This window comes from Lolium perenne, chromosome 4 (assembly GCF_019359855.2).
Source record: "Lolium perenne isolate Kyuss_39 chromosome 4, Kyuss_2.0, whole genome shotgun sequence".
In the NCBI taxonomy this organism is placed as follows: Eukaryota; Viridiplantae; Streptophyta; class Magnoliopsida; order Poales; family Poaceae; genus Lolium; species Lolium perenne.
In genome coordinates this window covers 10,491,423-10,504,660 of record NC_067247.2, presented here as the reverse complement: position 1 = coordinate 10,504,660, position 13,238 = coordinate 10,491,423, and the positions used below count along the sequence as shown (strand labels likewise).

At 42.7% G+C, this 13,238-nt stretch overlaps 1 long non-coding RNA gene across 1 annotated transcript; it reads left to right on the top strand.

The window, feature by feature from the left end:
• Window positions 1-1,595: 1,595 nt before the first annotated feature.
• On the top strand, window positions 1,596-2,363 carry LOC127348123 (uncharacterized). Its single transcript, XR_007879681.1, has 2 exons — window positions 1,596-1,914; window positions 2,119-2,363. It is a non-coding gene; the product is annotated as an uncharacterized lncRNA (long non-coding RNA).
• The last annotated feature ends 10,875 nt before the right edge of the window (window positions 2,364-13,238 follow it).

The following is a 13,238-nucleotide window of genomic DNA, read 5'->3' as shown; positions in this document are numbered from 1 at the left end:
CTTAACTCGCAGTATATATAGACCCAAGCAATTTGCAATTGATCAATAGTTTGCAATATTGAAGTTGAAACTAGAACGAATTGATAAACAAAATTCAGTCATATGTGGAAGTCGGTCAATTTACTTGATTTGACGGGTTTCCGTAACTTCCATCATGGCGACTCAGGTAATCCACCAACCCCCAGGCCTTGTTTACTTCTCTTGTATTTTCACCCCAAAAGTTTGGGGATAAGAGGGGATTTGGTGTTCATCCAATCCCTTACCATCCCCTCAAATACCCCTCCCAAAAAATACACTACTATGAGGTAGAGTTTTAAATCTAGGCAAAAATGAGGGAAATTGTGGGGATATGTGGGGATTATCCTCCCCAAACCTCGAGAAGTAAACATGCTACTTGGGAGATTTCGGGATTGGGTATAATCCCCTCTGATCCCCTAAAATACTCTAGAAATAAACAAGGCCCCAAAGTTTCAATCACCACTTGACTCCACTTGACTCCAAGATTTTGGAAAAAAAGGACATATATGTTCCAGGACACAGGTCAGACCTTGTATAGCTAGCTCTTCCATGATGGCGACTCAGGTAATCCACCAACCCCCAAAGTTTCAATCACCACTTGACTCCAAGATTTTGGAAAAAAAAGGACATAGATGTTCCAGGACACAGGTAAGGTCATGCTTTAGAAAGAACCGATAGTCAGTCAATGCATGTTTAGCTAGCTACCATGTGCGTTCCCACTTGCATGTCCATCTTTCTACTACTCCTCACTTGTCCGGCACACCACCCCAAAGCAAAAGTTAAGAGCATCTCCAACAGGGCGCGTAAAATTTCGGCGCGCTATACCTCCCTTCCGACGCGCTGTAAACGTTTGCTGCGCGCTTTGCCGAACTTTGCCTCGCTGGACGCGCTAAAATGCAGCGCGTGCGCGGGTGGTAAAATTGGGCCTTCTTCGGACGCTCTAAAATACAGCGCGCGCCGATACGCGAACGGCTAGTTTTTTGTATATCGTTTGAAACGGATCAACCAAATCAAATAAAATTACGAAAATTTAACTGAAAATTACGAAATATATTAAAAGTTCGATAAATACCGACATTTTATTTAAACTAAACTAAACTACTCGGAGTCCTCCCAATCGAAGTCCGACGATCCGCTAGTCGGAGTCGTGTCGGAGACCGGAGTGGTCGTCCACTCAAAGGAGGAGGAGGAGGTGGGCATGTTCGTCGACGGTCCGGCGCCTCTCTTCTTCTCCTCCGCCCTCTTCGCCCTCCGCGCCGCCTTCTCCGCCCTCTCCGCCTTCCTCGCCGCCGACTCAGCGCGGCGCCTGTCGCAGTCGACCTTCTTCTTCGCCGCCGCGTTCGCCTTGGCCTCCTTCTTCTGTCCGTAAAATCCCTCCATGGCGACGACTTCTTTCGGGAACGCGCGCGCCCACTCGAGGCGCAGGCGCTCGTCCTGCTCCGCCACGCGCAGGCGCTGCTCGAGCTTCCGGGAACGCGCGCGGGAGCGGACGCGACAAGTTTCCCGCGCGGGATGGCGCAAAAGCGCGGGCGTGGCAAAAGTTTTACCGCGCGCGTCTTTTTCCCGCTTCCGCTGGGGGTTCGCGCGGGCGCCCGCACGCGCTAAACTGGCGGGTTTTTTTGCCGCTCGCGCGTTTTACCGCGCCTGTTGGAGATGCTCTAAGACCTTAGCAAAAGTACCATTCGTCACATTTGCACCTACCTTGCTGCTCTATATAAGTGATCGAGTTGGCATTACAAATCGTACTACTCGGCAGCAAATACAGGAAGCCAACAACAATGGCACAGAAGTACTCAACGGCCTCGGTTAGGCTGATGCTGACCCTCCTCGTTCTGCTGGTTTTCGTTGGTAGCATCCTCGCCAAAGATGCTCGTGGACCATCCAAATGTAGCGAAGGTAAGCTAGCTCACACTGCTCCCCTCTCTTGTTTATCTCTCTTTTTTTGCCATACGGCTGGCCTTAGAAAGCCGTATTTCACTAACCGCCTCAGGTTTCTCTTTCTGCTTAGCTAACTTGTTTTTTTTGTTTATCATTTTTTTTGTCACAACGAAGCACCAAGGCTGAAATTGATTCTTTTTTTTTGTTTATCATTTGTGGCAGCCTTTCAAGGAAATTGCCCGCCAATCCATGGTGGCTCATAAGTACTTGATCGATGGACCATTTCTAAGCCGCGAGCAGGATTTAGCAGGATCTCGATCGTGCTTGGGCAGCGGCTTATGTACTATATATGTTCTCGACGTGTAGTCGATCAGTGTGCATGTTCTTCGGATTGGTGCTTGTACTGGTTATAGATAAATAAAAAGTGTTTGTGTTGCAAACCAAATATTGCAACCTTTTGTCTTTAATATTTTGAAGATTTTTTAAAACATTCGAGAACATGCTTTAAAAAGCAATCAGATGATTCTAAATATATTATATTATGTGAAAACAAGTCAAAGGAACATTTTTAAAAGACGGTCAATATTTACTTAGATTCAGTGGTGACGCAAGGTTCTCGACAACAATCTCGTGGCAAAAGCAAAGTGAGAAGAGGCTTTTAGTTTTTATACTGCCCATGACTAGAATTTATACGTGTATGTAGTTTCTAAAAACTTATTGAACTAATTTTTATAATATAACTCACGTTCCGTACCTTGAAATATAAATAAGAAGCAATAGGATCTCACCAGTGAAATAAAGAAAACAAATAAATGGTAATTAACATCTCTACTCATATGTACAATGTACAAAAAATTACACATCATGTACATAACATATTAATAGCGTAATTGCATGTCAAAGTTTTATCTTAACATAAAAATTTAAGGTTAATTATATGCAAATATTAAAATATAATAGCTTGAACAACTCCTTTTTGCCAACTTTAAACTTCGACAGGTTTTCCATATTCCAAAATCTACCGTACTTAGCTTTGCCACACATTGCCCCCCACTTAAATTAAAAAATGCTCCTTTTCTCATTCGATATACCATGGCAGTTCCCCTTCCATGTGAAGAAGGAAGGGTAGCATGGATGCACGAGGTTTGGAGACTGAAGAGGAAGCACGGCTGCACGAGGTGTGGATTTATCAATCTTAAGTTCAACCTGATCAAATCTTATCCCTGAAACAAAACAGCTACATATTCTCATTTGCCAAATTTAGCCACCATCTGTGGACAGAGGTGAGGGCCTAATCTGAGGTAGAAGGAGGCGCAGAGAGGAACTCTCTCAGCTTATGGTTACAGAGATAGAAGCACCTTATATAGGTCAGGACTGGGCTGGGCCAGATGGGCCATAATAGGGAACAAGAAGACAGCCCAACAATTATCCAACACTCCCCCTCAAGATGGGTGATAAATGTCAATCATCCCCATCTTGGCACAGGCAAGATTACACTCCTTCGATCCTAGTCCTTTTATTAAGCAATCTGCCACTTGTTGTCCTGATCTCACATAAGCCAATGAGATAATCACTGCATCAATCTTTTCTTTAATAAAGAATCTGTCTATCTCCACATGTTTAGTTTTCTCATGCTGGACAGGGTTGTTTGCTATGTTTATGGCAGACATATTATCACACCATACTTTCAAGCTTCCTTGCCTTAAAATTTTCAACTCTCCTAGAAGGTTTCGTACCCACAACATTTCACCCAGGCTTTGTGACATAGCTCTATACTCTGCTTCGGCTGTTGATTTCGAGACAACAGATTGTTTCTTACTTCTCCATGACACCAAATTTCCTCCAACAAAAACACAATACCCTGAGGTGGATCTTCGATCATCTAAGCAGCTAGCCCAATCTGCATCACAATATCCATCTACATTTAGGTGTCCATTACTTTTAAACCACAATCCTTTTCCCGGAGTGTCGTTCAAGTATCTCAAGATTCTTTGAGCTGCTTCCAAGTGTCCATCCCTCGGATCATGCATATAGCGACTCACTACACTCACTGCAAATGATATATCTGGTCTCGTGTGGCATAAGTATATTAGTCTTCCAACAATTGTTTGATATTTCTCCTTGTCTATGGGTTCTTCAGACTCTGCTGTGATTTTATTATTTTGGTCAATAGGTGTTGAAACCACTCTGCACCCCATCATGCCCATATCATCTAAGAGATCCAATGTATACTTTCTTTGAGATAGTGATATCCCTATTGACGATCTTGCAACTTCTATTCCAAGGAAGTATTTAAGTTTTCCTAAATCTTTCACCTCAAAGGCTTGACTCAAGCATCCTTTCAGTTTTGCGATTTCCGCATCATCATCTCCCGTGATAATAATATCATCAACATACACAGCAAGGATAGTGATTTTCTGCCCAGAATATCTGTAAAATACGGTATGGTCTCCATTGCATTGACCATATCCCATGCCACACACCACTTGTCTAAATCTATCAAACCAGGCCCGTGAAGATTGTTTGAGACCATATAGAGATTTCTTGATTCTACATACCTTCCCTTTGGTTTCAGGTCTGACAAATCCTGGTGGCATCTCCATATACACCTCCTCTTGAAGATCACCATGCAGAAATGCATTTTTGACATCAAGTTGATGCAAGGGCCATCCGAAATTTGCTGCACAAGAGGTCAATATTCTGACAGTGCTCATTTTTGCCACTGGTGCAAACGTCTCATCATAGTCAATGCCATAAGTCTGACTATATCCCCTTGCCACAAGTCTTGCCTTATATCTCTCCACTTTTCCTTCTGCATTTTGTTTTACAGAATAGATCCACTTACAGCCTACTGTATTCTTTCCTTTAGGGAGATCTGTCAACTCCCATGTTTTATTCTTCTTCAAGGCCTCTAATTATTCCATCATAGCATTGCACCATCTCGGGTCCAACCTGGCTGCCTTCCAATCCTTAGGAACAGATACGGTTTGAAGTGAAGCAACAAAAGCCCGAAAAGAGGGTGACAATGCCTCGTAAGAAATATAATTTCCTACGTCATAGTCATTATAACTCAGTCGCTTTGGGGGCCCAACTTTCCTTATCCCTTTCCTTATTGCAATTGGCAAGTCTAGGCTATTATTGGACTCAGTCTGAGATTGATTCTCCTCAGCAGAATCTACACTTGTGCTTCCTTGATTTTCATGTCCAATGGGTTACTCCCCTGCCCCTGGTCTTGTTGCTCCTCCAGTGCATCTACTTGTTCCCTTTGTACTTGTCTTCTAGAGTACACAAGTGGATTCTGCAGCCATCTTTGTGTTGGTACGGGTCTAGGTGGTGTAGGTGTACCAGGAATTGCAGGAATCTCCGCAACAATAGGAATTTGTTGATGCTGCTGTTAGTCACCATTTTGCTGCTCTTGATCACCACCTTGCTGTTGCTCCCCCTCTTGAGAATCACCAAGATGGTCAAGCCCCTGGAACAAGGCACTAAGATCACTCTCACCGTCATAAAATGGTTCTGACTCGCGAAACGTAACATCCATGCTTACAAATGTCCTCCTGTTAGTGGGACTCCAACACTTGTAACCCTTATGTCTGGAGGAATAGCCAATAAAGATACATTTGATAGCCCGATGATCTAGCTTGCCAACAGATGGTCTGTGATCCCTTACAAAACATGTACAGCCAAAGAGTTCGGGTGGTACAACAAAGTCATTGTTATTTAGAAGGAGTTGGCAAGGAGACTGCATACCTAGAATCTTTGAAGGCATTCCGTTGATCAAATACGTAGCAGTCATAACTGCCTCACTCCATAAGAATTTGGGAACATTCATGGTAAACATAAGAGATCGAGCCACTTCAAGAATGTGCCTATTCTTCCGCTCAGCAACTCCATTCTGGGGAGAAGTGTCAGGACATGAAGTCTGGTGCAGTATACCTTGCGAAGATAAGAAAGCAGCAAAAGGTTTGTTGATATATTCAGTACCATTATCCGTTCTGATCACTTGCACCTGAACATTGAATTGGTTTTTCACATAGGCCCAAAAACTCTGAAAATAAGTGAACACTTCATCTTTGTGACGCATAAGATAAATCCAAGTCATTCTGGAATAGCAGTCAATAAACGTCACAAAGTACTTCATGCCACTTACTGACACAACAGGGCACGTCCATACATCAGAGTGCACTAACACAAATGGGATACACTTCTGATCCCTCTACTATCATAAGAGGTTCGCGTATGCTTAGCATATTCGCAGGCATCACAACATAATTTGGTTTTGTCCACTCCATTCATTACATCAGGAAAAACTTGAAACATTTTATCAAACGCCATGTGGCCCATTCGACAATGATGAACTAGAGCCATAATCTCCTTTCCTCCAACAATCGCAGCAAGCACAGAACTAGCATCATGCCCCATATTGTCACGATCTATGTGCCAACGACCTCTATGCCTGGTTGCAGTCCCAATCTTCTTGCTGCTCTCCCTTTCCTGGATTAAACACATATATCTATCAACTGTTATACGGTAGTCCTGCTGATCAATCCGGGCACTTAGAGATAGCAGATTGACTGGAAAAGCAGGAACATATAGAACGGATGACAATTTTATGTTGGGTATATATTGCACCGACCCCTCCCCTTTTATAGATTGTGCTGTGCCATCTGCTATTTGGATAGTGCCTCTATATGTGGGAGGATACTGAGTATAAGAGTCAAACTCACTAATATTCCCAGTAACATGTTTGGATGCTCCAGAATCAAGAATCCAATCTGAATTAGCATTATGAGTGGCTATAGAAACTCGATCAATATTGCCTTCATCTCTGTAGACATAGTGAGAAAAGTTCTCAAAGGTTGCTTCATTTTGTCTTTCTTCCTTTGATTGTCCCTAAGAGGTACTGGTAGTTGGCTCTGAAGCTACTGCCATATCTGCCTTGGGTGATATAGCGTGCTGCTGTCCACCACCCCTGCCATACTGTTGTCCATATGGTTGTCCATCACCTCTACCATACTGATGTCCATATGGCTGTCCACCACCTCTGCCATACTGCTGTCCACCACCTCTTCCATACTGCTGTCCATCTGGTTGTCCACCACCTCTGTCATCACCTCTTTCTCTGTAGCTTCCTCTGCCATGTGTGTATCCTCCTCTCCCCCTACTGGGTGTAGCAAAGGAGGTACACTGATGCTTCAAGTGTCCCTTCTGTCCACAAGTATAGCAGTCTTTCATCTCTTGTCTCTCGGTAGTGTAGAAGGTCGGATGAGGGATATAATCGTTTCCCTTTGTCATATTCAGACGCACTTCCTCTCTGTACATAGCTGCAATGGCTTCTTTGAGAGAAGGAGTAGTGGTTTGATGCCGTAAAGCGGCCCTTCTTCCCTCAAAATCTTGATTAAGACCTTTCAAGAACTTCATGACTCGCCGACGTTCAATCCAGCTTGCAGCAGCATTTACACATTCCCCATGGGCAAGTTCCAGAGGATCAACATGATCTAAATCTCCCCAAAGATGCTGCAACTCAGCCACATATGCCATCACAGTTTTGTTTCCTTGTTGCAAGTCATGCACTTTATCCTAAATCTCAGCAATCAACATAATGTTCCCCTTTCCAGAATAGAGATTTGATAGGGTGTCCCATACCTCTGAAGCTTTTGTGAGTGCCTCTACAGAAGCAACAATGTTAGGAACCAAAGAGTTAAGAAACCATGCCACAATAAGAGAATTTATGGCATTCCACTGTTTCCATTCCGGACTGGCCTTGTCTGCTGGTTCTGCAGCTTCACCACTCACACGTTCATCCAGCCCTTTCGAGTTCAAAATCAGCAGCGCCCTCCTTGACCACCGGACATAGTTGGCCACTCCTTCCAACTTGATTTCATTCGCCGGCATCTCAAGTTTCTGACCGATGTTGGTATGGGGAACGATTGCTCCCCCTCCAGCAGATCCTCCTCCCCCATCTCCTTTGGTAGTGATAAGTTCTGCCAGCTTCTCCAGAGCCTTGGCCAAATCCCCGTTGTCCCCTGATACGTCTCAAACGTATCCATAATTTCTTATGTTCCATGCTACTTTTATGATCATACTCACATGTTTTATACACATTATATGTCATTATTATGCATTTTCCGGCACTAACCTATTAACAAGATGCCGAAGAGCCAGTTGCTGTTTTCTGCTATTTTTGGTTTCAGAAATCCTAGTAAGGAAATATTCTCGGAATTGGACAAAATCAACGCCCAGGGTTCTTTTTTCCACGAAGCTTCCAGAAGACCTAGGGAGAGACGAAGTGGGGCCACAGGGCGCCGCCACACTAGGGCGGCGCGGCCTATAGGGGGCTCGCGCGGCCCTAGCGTGTGGGGCCCCCGTGAGCCCTCTGACGCCGCCCTTCCGCCTACTTAAGGCCTCCGTCGTGAAAACCCTACCTGGATTGACGAAACCCGAGAAAACCTTCCAGAGCCGCCGCCATCGCGAAACTCCAATTCGGGGGACAGAAGTCTCTGTTCCGGCACCCTGCCGGGACGGGGAATTGCCCCGGAGTCATCTCCACCGCCGTCTCCACCGCCATCTTCATCGCCATCGCTGTCTCCATGATGAGGAGGGAGAAATTCACCCCTGGGGCTGAGGGCTCCGCTGTAGCTATGTGGTTCATCTCTCTCTTTGTGATCTAGTTGAATATCATCTATGTGCTACTCTAGTGATGTTATTAAAGTAGTCTATTCCTCCTCCATGATGTAATTGTGACAGTGTGTGCATCATGAAGTACTTGGTATATGCTATGATTATGATCTCTTGTAGATTATGAAGTTAACTATTACTATGATGGTACTGATGTGATCTATTCCCCCTATCATAGTCTGTCGGTGACGGTGTGCATGCTATGTTAGTACTCGGTATAATTGTGTCGATCTATCATGCACTCTAAGGTTATTTAAAAATGAATATCGAATGTTGTGGAGCTTGTTAACTCCGGCATTGAGGTGCTCTTGTAGCCCTACACAAATAGCGGTGTTCATCATCCAACAAGAGAGTGTAGAGTGGTTTTATTATGTGATCAATATTGAGAGTGTCCACTAGTGAAAGTAGGATCCCTAGGCCTTGTTTCCAAACATCGAATCTCCGTTTATTTACTGTTCTGTTGCATGTTTACTTGCTGCCATATTTTATTCAGATTGCTATTACCACTCATATACATCCATAATACTTGTATTTCACTATCTCTTCGCCGAACTAGTGCACCTATACATCTGACAAGTGTACTAGGTGTGTTGGGGACACAAGAGACTTCTTGTATCGTGATTGCAGGGTTGCTTGAGAGGGATATCTTTGACCTCTTCCTCCCTGAGTTCGATAAACCTTGGGTGATCCACTTAAGGGAAACTTGCTGCTGTTCTACAAACCTCTGCTCTTGGAGGCCCAACACTGTCTACAGGAATAGAAGCGTGAGTAGACATCAAGCACTTTTCTGGCGCCGTTGCCGGGGAGGAAAGGTAAAAGGTACTCACACGCTGGTCCCAGGTAACCAAACACTTTTCTGGTACCGTTGTGAGTGGTCGAAGCTATTTCCTTTAGATCCTGCAATTGCATCTTTTTGTTTCTTGTTTACACTAGTTAGGCATAATGGAAAACAACAAAAATATGATAGATCTTTATGAACTTTATCTTGAATTAGGAGATGATGTGTTTGAAGAGAGAATTAAGAAACCCATGGAACTTTACATGCATGCTAATGGGAATGTTATTACTATGAATGCTTTGAACACTATTGTTGCTAATGATATGGAAAATTCTAAGCTTGGGGAAGCTGGCTTTGATGAGCATGATATTTTTAGTCCCCCAAGCATTGAGGAGAAAATTTTCTTTGATGATACTTTGCCTCCTATTTATGATGATTAGTGGTCTTTTGGTGCCACCTACTATGGAGAGTAAATTTTGTTATGATTATACTATGCCTCCTACACTTGATGAGAATAATAATGATAGCTACTTTGTTGAATTTGCTCCCACTACAATTAATAAGAATGACTATGCTTATGTTGGGAGTAGTAATTATTTTATGCATGATACTCATGATAAGAATGCTTTATGTGATAGTTATATTGTTGAGTTTGCTCATGATACTACTGAAAGTTATTATGAGAGAGGGAAATATGGTTATATGCATCTTAATAATATTAAGTTTCCTCTCTACATGCTGAAAATCTTGAAGTTACACTTGTTTTATCTTTCTATGCTTGTTGCATTATGCCTACATGATTTGTTTATTTACAAGATCCCTTTTCATAGGAAGTGGGTTAGACTTAAAAGTGTTTCATATTTGCTTTTTGATGCTCTCTTTTGCTTCAACTCTTATTTCTTGCGAGTGCATCATTAAAACTGCTGAGCCCATCTTAATGGCTATAAAGAAAGCACTTCTTGGGAGATAACCCATGTTTTTATTTTGCTACTGTTTTGTTGTGTTTTGGAAGTTGTTACTACTATAGAAACCTCTCCTTATCTTTATTTTATTGCAATGTTGTGCCAAGTAAAGTCTTTGATAGTAGAGTTGATACTAGATTTGGATTATTGCGTAGAAACCGTTTTCTTGCTGTCACGAAATTGAATCCCTACGCCTGTAGGTAACTCAGAAAATTCTGCCAATTTACGTGCGTGATCCTCAGATATGTACGCAACTTTCATTCAATTTGAGCATTTTCATCTGAGCAAGTCTGGTACCTCTAAAAAATTCGTCTTTACGGACTGTTCTGTTTTGACAGATTCTGCCTTTTATTTCACATTGCCTCTTTTGCTGTGTTGGATGGATTTCCTTGTTCCATTAACCTCCAGTAGCTTTGTGCAATGTCCAGAAGTGTTAATAATGATTGTGTCACCTCTGAACATGTGAATTTTTAATTATGCACTAACCCTCTAATGAGTTTGTTTTGAGTTTGGTGTGGAGGAAGTTTTCAAGGGTCAAGAGAGGAGGATGATATAATATGATCAAGGAGAGTGAAAGCTCCAAGCTTGTGGATGCCCCGGTGGTTCATCCCTGCATATTTCAAGAAGACTCAAGCATCTAAGCTTGGGGATGCCCAAGGCATCCCCTTCTTCATCGACAACTTATCAGGTCACTTCTCTTGAAACTATATTTTTATTCGGTCACATCTTATGTACTTTACTTGGAGCGTCTGTTTGTTTTTATTTTTGTTTTGCTTGAATAAATGCTTGTGTGGGAGAGAGACACGCTCCGCTGGTTCATATGAACACATGTGTTCTTAGCTTTACTTTTAATGTTCATGGCGAAGGTTGAAACTGCTTCGTTCATTGTTATATGGTGGGAAACGGGAAATGCTACATGTGGTAATTGGTACGATGTCTTGAACAATGTGATACTTGGCAATTTTTGTGCTCATGTTTAAGCTCTTGCATCATATACTTTGCACCTATTAGTGAAGAAATACATAGAGCTTGTTGAAATTTGGTTTGCATGATTGGTCTCTCTAAAGTCTAGATATTTTCTAGTAAGGGTTTGAGCAACAAGGAAGACAGTGTAGAGTCTTATAATGCTTGCAATATGTTCTTATGTGAGTTTTGCTGTACCGGTTCATACTTGTGTTTGCTTCAAATAACCTTGCTAGCATGGTATTTCTCCGCCATTCCAAAGTAAATTGCTTGAGTGCTACCTTTAAATTTCTATCCTTTATCTTTGCAATATATAGCTCATGGGACAAATAGCCTAAAAACTATTGTGGTATTGAATATGTACTTATGTGTCTTATTTCTTATAAGTTGCTTGTTGTGCGATAACCATGTTTCTGGGGACGCCATCAACTATTTCTTTGTTGAATATCATGTGAGTTGCTATGCATGTTCGTCTTGTCTGAAGTAAGGGTGATTTATCATGATCAAATGGTTTGAGTATACATATTGTTAGAGAAGAACATTGGGCCGCTAACTAAAGCCATGATTCATGGTGGAAGTTTCAGTTTGGACAACAAACCTCAATCTCTTATGAGAATATTATCTGTTGTTGAATGCTTATGCATCAAAGAGGAGTCCACCATCTGTTGTCTATGTTGTCCCGGTATGGATGTCTAAGTTGAGAATAATCAAAAGCGAGAAATCCAATGCGAGCTTTCTCCTTAGACCTTTGTACAGGCGGCATAGAGGTACCCCATTGTGACACTTGGTTAAAACATATGCTATGCTATGATAATCCATGTAAATCCAAGCTAATTAGGACAAGATGCGAGCACTATTGGTATACTATGCATGAGGCTTGCAACTTGTAGGATATAATTTACATGATACATATGCTTTATTACTACCGTTGACAAAATTGTTTCTTGTTTTCAAAATAAAAGCTCTAGCACAAATATAGCAATCAATGCTTCCCTCTGCGAAGGACCTTTCTTTTACTTTATGTTGAGTCAGTTCACCTACTTCTTTCTGTCTTAGAAACAAACACTTGTGTTAATTGTGCATTGATTCTTACATGTTTACCTATTGCACTTGTTATATTACTTTATGTTGACAACTATCCATGAGATATACATGTTACAAGTTGAAAGCAACTGCTGAAACTTATATCTTCCTTTGTGTTGTTTCAATGCCTTTACTTTGAATTTATTGCTTTATGAGTTAGCTCTTATGCAAGACTTATTGATGCTTGTCTTGAAAGTACTATTCATGAAAAGTCTTTGTTATATGATTCAATTGTTTAACCATTGTATTTACCATTGCTTTGAATCGCTGCATTCATCTTATATGCTTTACAATAGTGATGCAGCCCTACCCAAGGTCGACACTACATCAAGACCGACTAGCCCTCCTCGTGGTCCCATGTCACGAGCTCGAGCCAAAGCACTACACCAAGAGGTGAATTCGCTCCTTTCCATGTATACATTTGATACCCCCTTGGATGGTATACTACTTCATGCAAATACCTTGTGTTCCATCAGGTACATCGACCAAGACACTAGCCATGAAGATCAAGCCATTGGAGAGAGAGCTGGAAATGACGAAGATGGAGCTACAGCGCCCAGGCCGGAACTTCCGCCCCTCAAGACCGGAACTTCCGGCCAGATTCCTCCAAGATGCCCCCAAGATGCCCTTCAGCGCGCAGGAAAAAGCATCAGGCCGGAACTTCCGCCCCGTGGGACCGGAACTTCCGCCCCGCCGGAACTTCCGCCCAAGTTCCGCCCAAGTTCCGAAATTACGCGAAATCAACACTGGATGTTACTGCAAGGAAATGGACGACTTTCGGAACTTGGCCGGAACTTCCGGCCCCCAGGACCGGAACTTCCGCCCCTGACCGGAACTTCCGCCCAAACCGACCGGAACTTCCGCCCTGTCGAGTTTCA